Here is a 6,519-nt window from a genome sequence, read left to right as displayed (position 1 = left end):
CTGTCATATTATAGAAATAACCCTAAATTAGTGGAATAATCTTGACTTTAACTCTTATAAACTGTATGAATTGGAAAAATCATTTGAACTCTCTGAGCCTATTTACACTGAATTAAATGAGACCAATAACATCTTTCATGCCTACCACTTCACAGTGTTGTAAAAAACCACTGAAATGACTTTAGTGAAAAATCTAATATGTTATGATGGGCGACATAAATAGTGGTGGGGTTTATAATAATTCTAAAATCGCAATGATTTTTAAATTTGAAATTTAGTAAAAACAAAAATCCAAGCTAAAAAATGCAGTGGATATAATTAACAGGATATAATTAATTGAATTCACAATTCAATTTTTTAGTATACAGCAAAGCATATAGTTTCTTTTTCCATCATACTTTTGAACATTTCAGTGTCTCAAGGAAATTGGGTTGGTTACTGCAGGCTCAGGAATTGGAGGCAGAGTAGATCATCTAAACCATTCACCCATCAATGCCATCTGCCTGAATGCAATTGTGCCTCTAAAGTTCATTCATTTAGCCACATAAATCACTGTTCAATCCCATCCTTGCTTCATCCCTTCCTGCTGTGTATTCCCACTTTGCTCTGGCTGTCAGTTAGATGCAAGCATTATGTTACTATCCTGCCTATCCCCTGGGATAGTTGCTGAATTAAACACACTCAGGAAGAATGCATTGGCTAAAGTTTCTCTAATTTCCACTCTGCCTTATCATTCCTTGATGTATGATGCTCGGAACTGGTGATTTGTCAATTTTAACAGTCTCTAACCTTTTAAGAACCTGCAATGTTACCCTTTCACTTCCTAATTATTCAGCCTGTTCCCAGAGAGACCTCATTTAAGTAACACGCAGTCTTTGTAATTTTCTTAAATTTAAAGGAAGAAAGAGGAAATAGATGTAACTTAACTGCTACCTAAATTCTGTAGACATTCATTGGGGCAATAGCTAATCATTCATATTATTATTTCATCAATAAATCATTAGCAGCAACTAGATTTTTAGGCCATGCTTTAACAGAACTTTGGATTGGATTTTTTTATTTTTATCTATAAATTCCTCTGTGTGGCCAACTGTGAGGTTGAAGATGCTTTTCATTTGTATTCAGAGTTTGCTGTGTAGCTTTCATACTGCCCCTGTGGTGTTTCTTAATCTACTTGCTTTCTGATCTTCATTGTCTCTGACACTGATGGAGTAAATTTCACGTGCGTTCAATCTAATTGTGCTTCAAACATCTTTCACTTTTTAGCAATCATAATACCAAATAAAAGGCTTTGCTTACTACATACAGAGTAGTTACTCAGAGATAATCTCCAGGTCTGGCACTACAGCTATAAAATCACCTTGTTCTTATCAGGCAGTAATTAGTTCTGGAGCCATCCTTTGAATGCACACCTACATGTTCTTTATTATCAGGAGCACAGGGAGTCCCTACTAGAAATCACGCACTTCGATAACAATCATCCCAAAGCACGAGGCGGACATTTTCCATTGGATGCAATCAGACTGACTAAAACCACAGAAAATTTGCAAAGACATAAGCACCGGCATGAAAAGAGCATGGTTACACATAATTGACTTTAGTAATTTATCAACCTAATTTTGTTATGGTGAGGAATTTGTTGAATTACAAAATTCAAGATTAGTGGAAAGAGAAGAATTGATGCATAGTCCTCTCAAAAGTTCCTCTTCCCAGCGATTAGAGATGCAGGAAAGCATCACTCCTAGGACAGTATTCCTCCCACAGAGGTCCATTTGCTGGTGCTCAATTGTACTATAAAGTTTAATGTCTCTGAGCATTTACTCGTGCTGTTCACTCAACTAAGAATGACATTGCTCAATATTCTTTCAAGACAAATTTTTGTAATTTCTGTTACACATTTCTCATCCTTAGACTCAAACACTCAACAGAATGATTTACTGCCTTCTAGATGTCCTTATGGCATTGGGTTTATACGTTTATAATGACACTTATAGTATGGATAAGTAAATACTTGCATATTTTACGTATATATGTTGTCTCTCTGAAAAGATTGTGAGCTTTTAGAGAGATGGGATTGTTTTAAGCCATCTTTGTATCCTCTAAACCGATGAGGTCTCAAAAATTATCAATATCAGTCAATTATAAATAAATTAATTCAAATGTCTAAAACTATGTTTAATTAACTATTTAGAGATGTTCTCTGGCTCAAAAAGCCCACATTGTCAGCAGCTACTTGACATAACCTTAAAGCAGTCTCAAAATAATACTTCAAATTTAATGTCCAAAAATGAATTCATGGGTTTCCAATGCTCATCATGGATTTGGTCTACAGTTTCCTATACCAGTGAATGTTACCATTGATCCAGTTGTGGAAGCCAGAAATTTAGAAGTTACTTGATGATTATTCTCCTTTATCATCTCCATTTCCAACCTGCTTGATTTGTCTCTCAAATTATCTTTGAGTCTTTCCAAGTCTACCACCTCATCTTAATCTAAAGCACCAGCATCTCCTTCCCACACTATTAAGTTATCTCATATCCATCTTTTTTCTCATCTAAGACTAATTATAAATCAATCATATAGACAGTTAAAGCTTGTCCTTAACTATCCATTATTCTTAAAGACTTAGGATAAAAATTCCTTAACTTGGCCTTGGTTTACTTACCTCTCTAGAATTATATAGTGTCATTCTCCACTCTCTTCTTTACTCTGGACTATTTTCTGATCTTTCATAACAATGGATTTATGATTATTTATTCAGAGATTATTTTATTAGCATCTGCTTTCCCATTATTGTGTAACTCAATGTAATCAGATATCATCATAGTAAGGCTGTTTGTCATCTTCCTAAAGATTGTATAACATCGTTAGAGAAGACTTGATGAATAATGAAGAAATGACTTTAAAGTCACTATTTGATAAACAAAATTTCTTTTCAATTTTTTTATTGTTATAGAAGTATAAATAGTACAATATTATCCAATTCAACATTTTTTGCATGTATAATTTATTAAGACCAATTACATCAATTGTGTTGTGCAGCCATTACCAGTAACCACTGACAGATTTTCCATCACCATATAGAGAATTTTAAATTATGCTTACCGTATTTTTATGCAAATAATGTATGTACTGTACTTTTTTGCCAACCTTACAACTGCGCCCTACCCTTGCTATTTCCGTACGCTTGTTAGGCTACCCGTTAAATGGATGGGCATGTTATTTGGGAAAAAAATGGTAAGTAATCAGTTGCTAACTGAAAATTACGTTAGTTTAAGATGAAATCATATAGATCTGTGCTGCCCAATATGACAGGCACTAGCTACATGTGTCTATTAAAATTAAATACAATTAAAAATTTAGTTCCTTAGCTGAATTAGCCACATTTCAAATATGACAATTGGGTGACTTTAACAAACAGAAATTTATTTTCTCACTGTTTAGGAGACTGGAAGGCTTTCTTTCTTTGTTTGCTCTGGGGGAAGGCCCTTGGTTCTTCAGCTTTTATTCCTTGGCTGCTTGGTGATCTTTATGTTTTGTGGTATCTATCTTCCCCCACCTTTGTTTTCCTCACTATGCCTAATCTGCTCTTTTTATATCTCAAAACAGACTTACTCAAGACCCACCCTACACAAATACTGCCTCATTAACATAACAAATAAAATCCATTCCCAAATGGGATTATAACCACAGGTATAGGGGTTAGGATTTACAACACACATTTTTAGGGGACACAATTCATTCCATAACATTCTACTCATCACCCAAAAAAATTTATGGTCTTCCCACATGGAAAATACATTCACCTCTTCACATTGTCCCAAAAGTCTTAAATCTACTCCAAGTCCAAAGTCATCCTCTGAATCATCTAAATCAAATATGAGTGAGACTTTAGGCATATTCCACACTGGGGCAAAATTCTTCTTCATCTGTAAGTCTGTGAAATCCAGAATACAAGTTATCTGCTTCCAAAGTACAATGGTAGAACAGGCAAGAGGTAGACATTTCCATTACAAACAGGAGAAATTAGAAGGAAAAAGGGATAACAGGTAGCAAGCAAGTCCAAAACTCAGCAGAATAAACTACATTAACTCTCAAGGCTTGAAAATACTTTTCCATTCTCTGAGACTATCTGGGCAATGGTCCTGCCCTCCAGACTCTAAGTGCTGGTCACACCCTCTAGATTCTGGGTGGAAATCCCTCTACCCTGGGATTTGGCTCCACCCTTCCAGGTCCACTGGGACAGCAACTCTGCTCGCTCGGCTTTGAGTGGACCCAATCTCCTAGTCCATCTGAATAATGACCCCATCCCCTCGGACCTGGAAGGCTCCATTCTCCTACACCTTGGACATGGCACCCTTGCCCCTCAGCTTTGGATGGCAGACGTATCCTCTTGGCCTTTGGGCACAGCAGCCCCACACTGCAGAACCCAGTTAGTGAAGATCTGATTCTTTGAAACCTAGGAGGCTATGATCCCATCTTTTGAAAACTAGGAGGCTATGGCCCCACCCCTTGAAGCCCAGGAACCTGTGGCTCCAACACTTAAGACCTTGGAGTCCCCACTTCAGGGACTTAGGAGGTTTGAAACTTAGGAGGTCATGGCTCCGCACTTTGAAACTGAGGCAGCCCTGCTTCCTGTGTGTCTTCCAGCAGTTTTGCTGATCTCGGAGTTGTTCTAGGAGTGATCATTTTCTTTTCTTGAAGGACAAGAGATGTAGCTCCTTTGATCTGTTTTCTCTTGGTAGAATTCTAAGGCAGAGAGCTTTCCTTTCTTTCCTCCTATCTCTTTCTCCTTCAGTTTCAGCTGATGGGTTTTTCTGCTGTGGTAGTTGGTTAGATCCAGCTACCTAAATATGTTAGGCTTAATCTATTTAACAAAAGATTGAGTCACCAGGTCCTTGGAGAGAGTTTTAGAGTACATGTTCCTAGACTGTACAACAGAATTTTCCAAATCTTAAGTTGTTTTTATTTTGCATAGTTCATTTTTGAATCTCTTTCCTTTCGCATTTTATTATTAGTGGCAAAAAACCTTTAATATCTTGTTTAGAAATCTCCTCAGCCAAATATCTAATTTTATCACTTACAAGTTTTACCTTCCACCAAACAAATGAACACAATTCAGACAAGTTAATTTGCCACTGCGTAGAAAGCATCGCTCTTCCTCTATTGTCCAATCCCATGTTCATCATTTCCTTTAAAGCCTCACCAGAAGCACATTTAACATCCACATTTCTAGCAAAATTGTAATCACAGCACCATATGTATTCCCTAGGACGATAGAGACTTTCTCCCTGGCTTTCTCCATTTCCTTCTGAGCCCTCACCAGAATTGCCTTTGATGTCCATAATTCTACCAATAGTCTCTTCAAGGCAATGTAAGCTTTTACTGTTAGTCACCATAAAACTCTTCCAACCTCTACCCATTGCCCAATTCCAAACCCACTTCCACATTTTAGGTATTTGTTAGAGCAGCACTCCCACTTCTTGGTTCCAAATTTTGTTTCAGTTAGCTAGTGCTGCTGTAACAGAAATACCACAAGTGGGTGGCTTTAACAAACAGAAATTACTTTTCTCATTTTTAGGAGGCTGGAAGTGTATATCAGGGTGCCAACTCCAGGGAAAGGCTTTCTCTCTCTGTCGGCTCTGGAGGAAGGTCCTTGTCTCTTTGAGCTTCTGCTCCAGGGTGATCTTCGTTTGTTTGGCATCTCTCTTCCCCCATCTCTGCTTTCTCACTTGCTTGTTTAATCTCTCTTATATTTCAAAAGAGATTGACCTAAGACACACCCTATACTAATATTGCCTCATTAACATATCAAAGAAAACCCATTCCCAAATGCGATTATAACCACAGGTATAAAGGTTAGGATTTGCAACATTTTTGGGGGGACACAGTTCAATCCATAACAGTACTTTATTGGACAGCACAGATCTAAATCATTCATTCAAACAAAATTTACTGAGTGCCTACTCTGTGTCAATTAAAGTGTTACACACGGAAAACAAAACACTGTTCTTGTATTTGTGCAAGTAGGTAAGAACCAATGACTAAAGTAAAGTAGGATAAATGCACTGATAATAGTAACAATGATAACAATGATAACACACAATAAATTACTGTATATTGAAATCATATTGTAGTTGAGGCACTGTGTCATATGTTTTATGTGTATTAGTTCATGTGATTAGTTTTCCTACGAAGTAGGTACTCTTATTTTCCATAGTGTGTAGATGACATAAATGGCATATTTGAGGCACAGAGATATTAAATAGCTTGGAAAAAAAGCCAAAGTGCTAGGCAGTGGTAGAGGCAGAACTTGAACTCAGACAGTCTAATGCTAGAAGCTGTGTTCTTAAGTTTATGTTACATAAAAAATATAAACATTAATACAGTGGGTTAAATACTATAAAAAATATGTGCAAGTGCTGCTATGGGATCCCAGAAGGAGTGGTGTCTAATCGTTTAAAACTTGAGCTGAGTAAAAGCTCTGCTAACAATAAATGGAGTGTTTTCCAGACAGAG

The sequence above is a fragment of the Trichechus manatus genome, unplaced genomic scaffold, assembly GCF_000243295.1.
Source record: "Trichechus manatus latirostris isolate Lorelei unplaced genomic scaffold, TriManLat1.0 scaffold00144, whole genome shotgun sequence".
NCBI lineage: Eukaryota > Metazoa > Chordata > Mammalia > Sirenia > Trichechidae > Trichechus > Trichechus manatus.
Note: the sequence above shows the minus strand (reverse complement) of the source record.